Source organism: Piliocolobus tephrosceles, chromosome 4 (genome assembly GCF_002776525.5).
Source record: "Piliocolobus tephrosceles isolate RC106 chromosome 4, ASM277652v3, whole genome shotgun sequence".
Classification (NCBI taxonomy): Eukaryota; Metazoa; Chordata; class Mammalia; order Primates; family Cercopithecidae; genus Piliocolobus; species Piliocolobus tephrosceles.
In genome coordinates, this window is record NC_045437.1 from 155,642,608 (window position 1) to 155,656,387 (window position 13,780).

The window sequence follows — 13,780 nt, forward strand, 5'->3', positions numbered from 1 at the left end:
AAACCTATAAATAAAAAAGTCAAATAGATTCTTAAAATATTTTCAACAAAACAGAAACCAGCAGCATCAAGCCTGGGGAAACTCCCATAGACTGTTGCTTCTGGACTGTGCTCTGGAGGTACAAGTACTTCCCTTGTCCACTGTGCTCACTCACATTCCTGAGCTATGTGTGTAGCTCTGACACAATGTGTGACACCATGGCATTGACTCATGGCATGGAATCTCTACTTCTCCAAAGGGAAATTGAGTTGTTCATGAGGAGGCAGGTTCTCTAATCTTCCTTTCATGAAGAGTTCCTTCTCATGATTTCCCGCTTGAACCCAGGAGGGAGAGGTTGCAGAATAAACAAAGAATAAAAAATTAGTCTCATCACCCACTTTATGGGGTCTTATCAGTGAAGCTAGAAACATGTCCCATTTAACCGCAGAGGCTGTGAGAGTGACAGCACTTCGCATCTCTCCAGCAGCCAACGTTTTTCATTTGCTGCCTAAAACATTATCATCTGGATATTATAGGATTATTAATTTTAAGTGTTGGAATGATCTCATTAAAATGAGTTTTTATTTTTTAGAGATAAGTATTAAAGATTTAAAGTTGAAATTATGATGCCTGAGATTTGCTTCAAAACAGCACAGGATGGAGGAAGTCAGTTGGAGTGCAGATAAAATAATAATGGCCAGGAGTGGATGATTGTTGAAGCTGGATAATGGGTACATGGGGGATTATTATACTATTCACTATATAAATTAGTGAATGGCTGGGCACAGTGGCTCATGCCTGTAATCCCAACACTTTGGGAGGCCAAGGCAGGTGGATCACGAGGTCAGGAGTTCAAGACCAGCCTGGCCAACATGGTGAAACTCCATCTCTACTAAAGGTACAAAAAATTAGCTGGGCGTGGTGGCGAGCACGTGTAATCCTGGCTACTCGGGAGCCTGGGGCAGGAGAATCACTTGAATCCGGGAGGCAGAGGTTTCAGTGAGCTGAGATTGTGCCACTGCATTCCAGCCTGGGTGACAGAGCGAGAGTCCATCTCAAAAAATAAATAAATAAATAATAATAAAAATTACTGAATAATTATTAGCTTTACAAAAGGTCTGCTGTTATCTATGTTTGAAATTATAAATAATAATGATCACTCTTTAGGTATAGAACAGAATTAGCAATGTTTAGATTTGGGGTGGAATACTAATGAATTGTTTCTAGAAAAATGTGCATGTCCAGTCATTTCTCCTTTCTTCTTCTTTTTTTTTTGAGATGGAGTCTCGCTCTGTCACCAGGCTGGAGTGCAGTGGCATAATCTGCTCACTGCAACTTTGGACTCCCTGGTTCAAGCTATTCTCCTGCTTCAGCCTCCTGTGTAGCTGGGATTACAGGCACATGCCACCACACCCAGCTAATTTTTTTGTATTTTTACTAGAGACGGGGTTTCACTATGTTGGCCAGGTTAGTCTTGAACTCCTGACCTCAGGTATCTGTCTGCCTCTGCCTCCCAAAGTGCTGGAATTACAGTGCTTGGCCAGTAATTTCTCTTCTTAATGCATAGTACACTACTTAATCCACCTACTGTCTCCAAGCCTACACTAACTCTATAGAGCTGTGATTAGTTGTGGATGCATTTGTCTGTGCCTTTTATCTGTGTTCTTAGAGCTTTTTCACCTCTGACTTCCCTTTCATTAGATTAGTAACTTCATCGTGGCAGGACTTTCTATTTAACTGGCCCCTCACCCTATAGCTCTAAGTACTATGATATCTCAAGTATGAGAAAATAAATTGTTGAAGACAAGATATGAGATCAAACAGTGTAAGTCAGCATTTTTCAAAAGGCTGGCAAAGTGATGGTGATTATGTAAATACTGGTTTATGTGTCAGAAACATCTGAGTTCAATTCATTCACTGACAGTGATTCCCTCTGAAGCTCGGGAGAATGTATCACACCTTTTCTTCCTGTAAAATAGAAATAATCTAATCTCAGGGTAGAGAAGTGAGAGGAGAGAAATAGGAGAGAAACAGGGTTGGGGATGGCAGCCGTGTTTTCCAGTGACCCAGTCATTCCCAAGTGGTGGGGACCATGGATCTATCCTCAGGTGGCTGTGCCCTCCATTGTGGGTCTCTTATTGGTGTGGGTCTTCTGAGTAGGTGAACTTGCCACCATAAGTCTTCTGCAGCAGCTGTAGCCCATTTTCCTCTTTTAGCATAGAGTTGTAGAAAATTTTATTGTGATCAACCTGGACAACATAGTGAGACCACCCTCACATCTCTATAAGAAATTTTAGGCCAGGTGTGGTGGCTCACACCTGTAATCTTAGCACTTTAGGAGGCTGAGGCGGGTGGATCACTTGAGGTCAGGAGCTCGAGACCAGCCTTATCAACATGGTGAAACCCTATCTCTACTAATAATACAAAAATTAACCAAGTGTGGTGACACACGCCTATAATCTGAGCTACTCGGGAGGCTGAGGCACAAGAATCGCTTTAATCCGGGAGTCGGAGGTTGCAGTGAGCCAAGATTGCACCACTGCACTCCAGCCTGTGTGACAGAGTGAGACTCTGTATCAAATAAATAAATAAACAAAATTTAAAAAGAAGGAAAATGTTATTGTTGAGAAAGATCATAGCATTATTTTAAAGGTAATCCAAATGCTCTGAGTGTGCAGGGACTTGCTGAAGGTCATAGTTATGCACCGAGGCTCAGACTAGAAGCCAGGTCTCCTCAGCAGTTCAGTATATGGGACAACTCTCCACCTCCACCCAAGTCCTAGAGACATTCCTTGGGGGCTTATTTTGAGGATCTTAGGCTGATAGGAATCAAGGGATAGGTTAACAGCTGCCCTATATTGAGAACTATAATCTCTAGTTTTGGCTTTCAAAAAGAAGGGTAGAGAGGGTGACTTATCTCTTAAGCAACCTGCTAAGATGACTGCACAAATTGCTGTGGGGGAAGGGTGATGTCATCTTGTCCTTTCTGGCCTCCACACTGAAACTGGGAACTACTCTCTTGGTAAGGAAATAAAGGAGGAAGTGAAGAAGATTCCTCAGTGCTTAAGGAACCTGGTATGTGAGCTAGGATTCCCTAGCTGTCGGCTGAGGCAACAGGGCGAAAGAAACTCTCACTCACGTGTTCTCAGGCCCCAGCTGAGAAGGGATGGGGCACTGCTGGTTGTTGGGACTGGCCCATTCACCTATGCAGTCTGAGCAGCTCATGGGAATTCTAGAGATGTCAGAACTTCATGGCTGGGCGCGGTGGCTCATGCCTATAATCCCAGCACTTTGGGAGGCCGAGGCAGGCAGATCAACTGAGGTCGGGAGTTCGAGACCAGCCTGACCAACATGAAGAAACCCCAACTCTACTAATAATGCAAAAATTATCCAGGCATGGTGGTGTAATCCCGGCTACTCGGGAGGCTGAGGGAGGAGAATTGCTTGAACCTGGGAGGCAGAGGTTGCAGTGAGCAAGATCATGCCATTGCACTCCAGACTGGGCAACAAGAGCGAAACTCTATCTCAAAAAAAAAAAAAAAAAAAGAGAGAGAGAGAGAGAAAGAAATGTCAGATCTTCTCTGTTTGGATTGTTGAATACTTCCGGAAAGTTTTCTTTTTTTTTTTGAGACGGAGTCTCGCTCTGCCACCCAGGCTGGAGTGCAGTGGCTGGATCTCAGCTCACTGCAAGCTCCGCCTCCCGGGTTCACGCCATTCTCCTGCCTCAGCTTCCCGAGTAGCTGGGACTACAGGCGCCCGCCACCTGGCCCAGCTAGTTTTTTGTATTTTTAGTAGAGACGGGGGTTTCACCATGTTAGCCAGGATGGTCTCGATCTCCTGACCTTGTGATCCGCCCGTCTCGGCCTCCCAAAGTGCTGAAATTACAGGCTTGAGCCACTGCGCCCAGCCCGGAAAGTTTTCTTTAGTAGAAACCTTGTATAGTAGTTGGGAATGGATAACTGGCAAGTGTGGCTTGGATATAACAGGTAAGATTTGATTATTGGCAAGTTTTTTTCAACTAAATGGACATTAGCACTCAAGATTCCACCTCCCTTCGCCCTATAAAAGTGGCTAAGAGGCCGGGCACGGTGGCTCACGCCTGTAATCCCAGAACTTTGGGAGGCTGAGGTGGGCAGATCACAAGGTCAGGAGATCAAGACCATCCTGGCTAACATGGTGAAACCCCATCTCTACTAAAAATACAAAAAATTCACTGGGCATGGCGGCGGGCACATGTAGTCCCAGCTACTCAGGAGGCTGAGGCAGGAGAATCACTTGAACCCAGGAGGTGGAGCCAGCAGTGAGCCGAGATCGCGCCACTGCACTCCAGTCTGAGCGACAGAATGAGACTCCATCTCAAAAAAAAAAAAACAAAAAGGCCGGGCGCGGTGGCTCAAGCCTGTAATCCCAGCACTTTGGGAGGCCGAGATGGGCGGATCACAAGGTCAGGAGATCGAGACCATCCTGGCTAACACGGTGAAACCCCATCTCTACTAAAAATACAAAAAATTAGCCGGGTGAGGTGGCCGGCGCCTGTGGTCCCAGCTACTCGGGAGGCTGAGGCAGGAGAATGGCGTGAACCCGGGAGGCGGAGGTTGCAGTGAGCTGAGATCCAGCCACTGCACTCCAGCCTGGGCGACAGAGGGAGACTCCGTCTCAAAAAAAAAAAAAAAAGAAAAGAAAAGAAAAAGAAAAAAGAAAGAAAGAAATGAGTAGTGAACAGGCCTACACTCCAGGGGCCCAGAAAGCCAGACATGTCAGGTCATTTGAGCTGTTGTAATCCTAGGTAGGCTCTCAGTCCTAATTATTACTCTAGAAATAGGTGCTTTTCAATCATTAAGAATACAGAATTATAGCTTGAAAGTACAACACCTAGCCACCCTTCTGAAGTGTTTCCCGATATAAAAGGAGCCCTGGCTTTTCCCTGCTCGCAGGTAGGCAATCCTCGAGTCTAGACTATGTGAGATCCCTGCCCTGTCTCCTCCTTGAAGGACTCCAGGATGAGATGAAGTTCCCATCAAGTCCTGTGACCATGGCCTACTCCAACCTTGTGTTTCCTCTTTTGTCAAATACTTCCTCAGGAGCCAATTCAAATCTTCCTTGCCTTAATTTGGGCCTATTTCTGGGTTAGTCATATGGTAGCATAATATGCTTAATCATTATTAAGTAGCTGCTCCTTGAAAAATTTTTATGAGCTTTGAGCCTCTCAGAAGAAAGATATTTTAAATCCAATAAATACACACATAAACAAACATGGCACACCTTAGACTTGGAATCTAGTAGAAGGTAGCCTGAGAATCCAAACCCAAATGGAGACCTTGCAATGAGCTACAGGAGCTGATTCTGGTTTACATCATTCTTCTTGATAAAAGAGCAGGACCTGGGCTGACACGGCAGGGAAAGATGCTGACTCTGGATTCACATGAAGTAGAAGCTAATGCAGACATTTTTAAAAGGAACATCAACAGCCCAAGGATGTGAGTTAGTTAATGACTCTGAGGATATAGGGATGGGGATCTAACCAAGAGACACTGCAGGAACAGGTAGGTTCTAGGACCCTGAGGGGGTGATGCATTTCTGGGGCAAGGGATAGAAGGGAATAAAGCCATGCTGAGCCCTTCAAAAAGGATAAGTCAGGCACCACTGGATGGTGGATGTCTTTGTCTTAGGGGAACCATCCAGGCCATTTGTGAATCTCTGGGTCTATCTTGTCACATAGCAGCTGTCTCCAGGTTTTAACCTGTGCTCATCTTTCTGAATGCCGAGCTTACGTTACGGTTTTTATGTTTAGGCCCCTTTGGTAGTAAATATCTTCTGGATTCTGATTGTTTGTTTATGCACATACCGGTGTATACCTTTCTCCCTCTGTTCCTTTGTACTGTTCTACAAAGCCACCTCCTTGCTTACTTATAATTGCCCATAATAATAGTCATAGCTGTGGTATTCAGAGTGATTCACATCCTTGCATAATGGGCTGTTACCCAGGTAAGTCCTGAGGTGTAATTCTAAGTTCACAAGCACAAGAAAGATAGTCATTGTTTGATTTCTGGGATCCTCCTTCAGAAATTGCCTGAAAAATGCATTGATTCCTTCCCAAAATATCATGAATTGTGTCTTCTGTCTTCCTATAGAAGTTCTCATTGTGATTATCCTCATTTGACATGAGAAAACATCAGCATGAAAATGAGTAACAGCTTTCTTTATAATTTAGGTGTTTCATTTACCTCCATACATGGTTGTTTTAAGAGAGTTTAAATGTATCTGAATGGAACTCAGATCAGTTCAAGAATTCTAAGAATTTCTGATGAGTTTTAAACCTTACCAGTTTAATAGAACTGTCCCGGATGGCTGAATCTACGCCTGCCCTGGTGTCCTTCAGTGAGAACTGTCCGTCCCTATTTGTGTCTGGCACAGGTGGCTCACCAAAGGGCAAAGACAGGATGGCTCAGGACCAGAGCTCCACCACCTGTGGAGTCAGAGCCGCTGACCTGGGTATATAAGGCCAGTCACATTGCCTATGTCCTACACATGAGAAGACAGCAGTGTTAAGGGAAAAGATGTTTCTCTATCATCTCCAAGACAAAGTGGGCGAGGGCAGTACCTTGGCCTCAGGCAGGCACATCTGCTCTACCACCAGTGTGCTGCAGCCATACCTGACTTTCCAGTTCCTGTGGAATGCACATAAACTGTGTTGTCTGCCCATGTGTAAAGTGCTCTTGCAATATGGCACTACTTGGTCAAATTAAGTATATGCATATTCTATGATGAGATTTCGGTGTCAATTGACACCCTTCCCTTTCCAATATCAACCAGGACAGATGTTGCAAACAGAAACCTGGTGGAAGTGAGAATGAGGGGCCACGTCCTAGTTTTACAGACTGTATCCTCAACTAGGCTTCACCTGAGGGAGTGAATAGGAGCTGAAACCTAACCTGAGCTCCACATTGTTGAACCTTCAGCTTTACTGTTGGGGCTGCATCCTCCAGGAGGAAAAGCTGCCCTTTTTTTTTTTTTTTTTTTTTTGAGAAGAAGTTTTGCTCTGTTGCCCCAGCTGGAGTGCAGTGGCACGATCTCGGCTCACTGCACCCTCCGCCTCCCAGGTTCAAGTGATTCTCCTGCCTCAGCCTCCCGAGTAGCTGGGACTACAGGCGCGCACCACCACGCCCGTCTAATTTTTGTATTTTTTTTTTTTTTTTAGTAGAGACGGGGTTTCACTATGTTGGCCAGGCTAGTCTCAAACTCCTGACCTTGTGATCCACCCTTCTTGGCCTCTCAAAGTGCTGGGATTACAGGTGTGAGCCACCGCGCCCGGCCAAAAAGGTGCCTTTTCTGAGGCACATAAAGACACCATATAAGCGAGAGACTGCCTGAAGATTCCCACATGGGCCCAAAATGAATCACACGTGCAGCTGCTTATGGCAGCATTGTCTTGGTGGTGGGAAGTTGGAGGCACTTTGGTGTGCCCAGTACTGGGGAAGCAAAGAAGATAAATGTGGTGGGTGCACACTATGCAGTACTCTACAGCAATCAGAATCATGGACTAGATGTGTACATAGCAACATGTATGGGGTCTTTTTTGTTTTTGTTTTTTGAGACAGGATCTCACTCTGTTGCCCAGACTGGAGTGCAGTGACATGATCTCAGCTTACTGCAGCCTTGACCTCCTGTTCCTCCCACCTCAGCCTCCCAAGTAGTTGGGATTACAGGCAGGCACCACATGCCTGGCAAACTTTTGTAATTTTTGTAGAGACAGGATTTCACCATGTTGCCCAGGCTAGTCTTCAACTCCTGAGCTCAAGTGATCCTGCTGCCTTGGCCTCCCAAAATGCTGGGATTACAGGCATGAGCCACCATGCGCGGCCTAACATATATAGGTCTCAAAAACAAAGTGAGAAATGAAAAAAAGGAAGACAGAATGAGATATATAACACAATAATACTAATGTAAATTAAAACACCTGCAAACCAAACAACACACTTGTAAGGTACATGGATGTGCTTTGGTCAAGGATAGGCCAAGGTAAACATCCTGCATGACTCAGCGGGATTGGAGCGCCGGTGCATAACTCCATTTGTAATATAATCACAGCTATGTAGCCATAACATGGGAAGGCTCATAACCTAGCTCGGAGCCACTGTTGTTCATAAAAGGTATAACTGCCTTGCTGACACTATGCATACAGCACTCACCCAGAGAAGGAGAGAGACAGCCAAAGCTGTCCATCTTGTAGATGGACAGAGAGGAGCCAGGGCTCGGCTTGGCTTGTGCCCAGAGAGAGAAAGAGTTAAGCTGCTGACCCTGTAGGGAGAGCTGGCTGTGCAGCTGTGTGTGGGAGCGGCAGGAGCTGCAGAGCCAGAGCAAGCAGGCGAGACAGAGACACACGGTGTAAGAGAGCTGCTGAATAAAACCATACTTCATCTGCCTGCAGCCCCCTGAGTGTTTTCAGCTATCTGCCACCCATCCTCCCACTGCCTTTGGACCTCAGCATGGGCCGGAACCTGACCCTGGGCATGACAACACTTCACATGAACACATACATACAAACCAAAAATATATACATATACATATATGTATATATAATAAATATATGAGAATGGTTGCCTATGGGAAAGGACAGGAGGGAGGTCTGAGGATAGGAAGATATCCATCCATCCATCCATCCATCCATCCATCCATCCATCCATTAAATAGGAGCCTTAGGGCCGGGCATGGTGGCTCACACGTGTAATCCCAGCACTTTGGGAGGCTGAGGCGGGTGGATCACCTGAGGTCAGGAGTTCGAGACCAGTGTGACCAACATGGGGAAACACCATCTATACTAAAAATTAGCCGGGCATAGTGGTGGGCGCCTGTAATCCCAGCTATTTGGGAGGCTGAGGCAGGACAACCGCCTGAACCCGGAAGGTGGAGGTTGCAGTGAGCCGAGATTGCGCCATTGCACTCCAGCCTTGGTGACAAAAGAGAAACTCTGTCTCAAAAAAAAAAAAAAAAAAAGAAAAGAAAAGAAAGGGGCCTGGAATAGACTGATCATAGTGTAATGAGCCATGAACCGAAAAGTGCGATTAACTTAATACTCTATACCTAAGGCCTAATAATTTCTCTTTTTTCTGAAGTGCTCTGGGCCTTGCCATTTGAGGTTTCCCTCAACCCAGCTGTTGATCACCAGCATGGCTTTAACAGCATGATCATAGCTTTTTAATAATCTCATTGACAGAAATTTATACCTGGATTCTGTAAGCTGCCTTATTGCTGACCTTTATCAAACTCAGGGATATATGATGCTATCTTGCTCTTTTTTAAAAGAGACACAGGTCTCACTGTGTTGCCCAGGCTGAAGTGCAGTGGCTATTCACAGGCACAATCATTGCACACTACAATCTCAAACTCCTGGGCTCAAGTGATCCTCCCACTTCAGCCTCTTGAGTAGCTAGCACTACTAGCTGGACGCCACTGTGCTGGCTTTTCCTGCTTTTTAAAATACTTGAAAGTGACCTTGCTTTATCTGTAGTTTTTTAAAGTTTCCTGATGCCATCCTGGCTAACACGGTAAAACCTTGTCTCTACTAAAAATACAAAAAAATTAGCCGGGCATGGTGGTGGGCGCCTGTAGTCCCAGCTACTCAGGAGGCTGAGGCAGGAGAATGGCATGAACCCGGGAGGTGGAGCTTGCAGTGAGCCGATATCACGCCACTGCACTCCAGCCTGGGCAACAGAGTGAGACTGCCTCAAAAAAAAAAAAAAAAAAAAAAAAAAAATTTTCCTGATGCCCATAAACAGAAATGAAAGCATGTACTTTCCTGAGGATCTAACCAAAATGTAAACGCTGTGTTAATGAAGAATAGGCACCACAAAGAATAAAAGAAAACCCTTAATTCTGTTTGGCCTGGTTTCCTAGAAATCCTGTGCCCAGGATTTTGCATTGAGCCAAGGCTGGCAATATGTGGATAGGGCTAGGCCCTCAGGCATTGAGATACAGTGCCTCAGCTTCTTCAAAGATAGGTCTAGAACATTCCAGACCAATGCAATCAAAAAGTACCTGGTGGAACCAGGCATGGTGGCTCAAGCCTGTAATCCCAGCACTTTGGGAGGCTAAGGAAGGAGGATTGCTTGAACCCAGGAGTTCAAGACGAGCCTGGGTAACACAATGAGACCCTGTCACTACAAAAAATTTTAAAATTAGCCTGGCATGGTGGCACAACCTGTAGTCCTCATCACTTGGGAGCCTGAGGTGGGAGGAGCACTTGAGGCCAGGAGTTCAAGGCTGCAGTGAGCTATGAATTGTGCCACTGCACACCAGCCTGGGTGACAGAATGAGACCCTAACTTTAAAACGAAATTAAATAAATAAAAAGTACCTGGTGCTAAAAATTACACCATTTTAGGGCCAGGCGCGGTGGCTTATACCTGTAATCCCAGCACTCTGGGAGGCCGAGGCGGGTGGATCACCTGAGGTCAGGAGTTAGAGACCAGCCTGACCAACAAGGTGAAACCCTGTCTCTACTAAAAATACAAACATTAGCTGGGCGTGGTGGCAGTCACCTGTAGTTTCAGCTACTCGGGAGGCTGAGGCAGGAGAATTGCTTGACCCTGGGAGGCGGAGGTTGCAGTGAGCCAAGATCGCGCCACTGCACTCCAGGCTGGGCGACGGAGCAAGAGTCTGTCTCAAAAAAAAAAAAAAAAGTTACACGATTTTAAAACAACATTTGAGTAAACCCAGCATCATTTTTGAGATACTCTAAGGTATTTCTTGGCCTACTTGTGTGTGCTGCTTAAACTGAAACAAGCCCTAGTATTCTCTGAAGTAGCATGTGTTCAATAGATATCCAATAATTTCAAGTTAGGTTGAATGACCTTTTACCATCCACTTGGGGACTCCCCTTGCCTATATGGTATCTGTGCATATTAGAAAAGGTGCTTCTTCATCCTGGAGATGCAGCCCCACAGTAAGGCACAGGTGTGGCAAGTGGAGCTGGATTCCTCTCAGCTCATCTCCTTGGCTATTCATGGCACAGTATGTACAACTGTAGGATATGGCCCTGCAAACAAACTCCACCCTTTCTCTCTTCCTCCAGGCTTCCATTGTTTGCAACATCTTTCCTGGCCGGTGGAAGAAAGGCAGGCTCAACTGATGGTTCTAATCTCCAGTGGGGGCAACAATATTGCCCACCCCACAGGCTCTTTTGGAACTTTGCTACTCTAAAGGTAGAGTCTGATTCCACTCTCTTTGAGTCTGGGGAAGCTTGTGACTTGTACCCAACAGAAGAGCAAAACTAACACTCTTTGATTTCTGAGGTTAGGTTATAAAAAGTGATAAAGCAGCCAGGCATGGTGGCTCACACCTGTAATCCTAGCACTTTGGGAGGTCGAGGTGGGTGGATCACCTGAGGTCAGGAGTTCGAGACCAGCCTGGCCAACATGGTGAAACCCTGTCTCTACTAAAAATACATAAAATTATCTGGGTGTGGTGGTGCATGCCTGTAATCCCAGCTACTCAGGAGGCTGAGGCAGGAGAATCGCTTGAACCTGGGAGGCGGAGGTGGCAGTGAGCCAAGATGGCGCCACTGCACTCCAGTCTGGGTGACAGAGTGAGACTCCATCTCAAAAAGAAAAGTGACACAGCATCCACCTTGTGACTAGAACACTTGCATTTGTAGCCCTAAGCTGCCATGTAAGAGGTTTAACTTGCCATTCTGTGATAAAGCCAACGCACAGAGGGAGGCCATGTGTAGGTGCTGTGGTCAGCAGTCCTAGTTTTTGAATGCATCAGGCCCAGCTACTGACACGTGAGTAAACAAGCCTTCAGCTGCTTCTAGCTCCCACTTGTGAAGTCATCCTTAGGCTGAATCTTCCCAGCTGAGTCCCCAGACAGCTTGGAGCTGAGAGAAGCCATCCGCAATTGTGCCCTTTCTGAATTCCTGACCCATAGACTCTGTAAGCACAATAAATGGGTTGTTATTTTATGCCACTGAGTTTGGGGTGGCTTGTTACACAGCAATAATAACTAAAAGACCCATTATCTTCAACAACACCAAAAAGTAGAGCTATAAAAAAAAAGGAGGAATTGTTATAAATTAAGGCCAGGCACAGTGGTTCATGCCTGTAATATCTAGAACTTTGGGAGGCCAAGGTGGGATGATCACTTCAAGTCAAGAGTTCAAGGCCAACCTGGACAATACAGTAAGATCCTGTCTCCAGAAAAGATGAAATAAAAAAATACCTGGGCATGGGAGTATGTTCCTTAGTCCCAGCTACTAGAGAAGCTGAGGTGGGAGGATCGCTTGAGCCCAAGAGTTTGAGGCTACCGTGAGCTATAATTGTGCTACTATACTTTAGCCTGGGCAACAGGGAGAGACCCTCTCTCAAAAAACAAAAACAAAACAAACAACAACAAAAATAATACATACACACACATATATACATGCTCACATATACACACACACGTATACATATGTATGTTATAAACTAAAAAAGACATAAGAGATACAACAAATGCAAATGACATTGTTTTGCTCCTGATTAGAATAAACTATTACAGAATGACATTTAGGAAAGTCAGGGCAATTTGATTTCTGGCTGGATATCAGTTGACATTAGGAATTATTTTTAATTGTTTTATATGTGACATAGTGGTTACTGAAAAACGTCCTTATTTATTACAGAATTTATAGTATTTAAATATGAAGATAACCATGATTTACTTTAAAATTTGCTTTAAAATGATGATGAGGGAGGGGTGGGGTATAGATAAAACAAGACTGCCATATACTGTTAATCGTTAAGGCCAAGCAATAGGTAATGGGTGTTTATTATATTATTATCTCTACTTTTGTGAGTATTGGAAACTTCCCATAAGAAAAAATTTAACAAAAGAGACGAGGAGAGGACTGACTTCTCTATCCCATTCTTCCAGGCTGTAGTTATGTGCTAACAGGGGCCAATGGTTTAAATAGATTCCCTTCTTCTGAACATGCCTCTGTGCATGCCTGGGGGATTCTAAGACCCAGGATTCTACCCCAATATGGGGGATTTCCTGCATGGAAACAGACTAGCAGAGGAAGTCATATTCTTAGGAAAATGTTTTGGGCACTCTTCAAATCTTTGGTGACTAGAAATCCACTTGAAAACAGAATTCCCGGCCGGGCGCGGTTGCTCAAGCCTGTAATCCCAGCACTTTGGGAGGCCGAGACGCGTGGATCACGAGGTCAGGAGATCGAGACCATCCTGGCTAACACGGTGAAACCCCATCTCTACTAAAAAAAAAAAATACAAAAAAACTAGCCGGGCGAGGTGGCGGCGCCTGTAGTCCCAGGTACTCGGGAGGCTGAGACAGGAGAATGGCGTGAACCCGGGAGGCGGAGCTTGCAGTGAGCTGAGATCTGGCCACTGCACTCCAGCCTGGGTGACAGAGCAAGACTCCGTCTCAAGAAAAAAAAAAAAAAAGACAACAGAATTCCCTTCCCTGACAGTACCTAATCCAGTGTTAGGTACACAGGGCGGGGAGAGGGGGCAATTGATTTGAATTAAGAAACCTGATTAATTCAGAATTAATGCACCAGCTTCCTCTGAAGATTAGGCAGTATTCAATTTTCAGCCTTTCAGAAATATATCCGTCAGCATAAAGACAGGCGAATGGGCTGCATGTTGCTATGCAGACGACACAGTTTGGAAAGGCCTTCTGTTTGCTTATGGATTCGCTCTCCCTTGAAGAAAAACTATTAACTCATGCTGCAGCCTGCTGCTCTCTGCTTGGTGTTGGCTATGTCACCGAGCCCAAAATAGAAAGTTCTTTTACTGCAGAGAGGG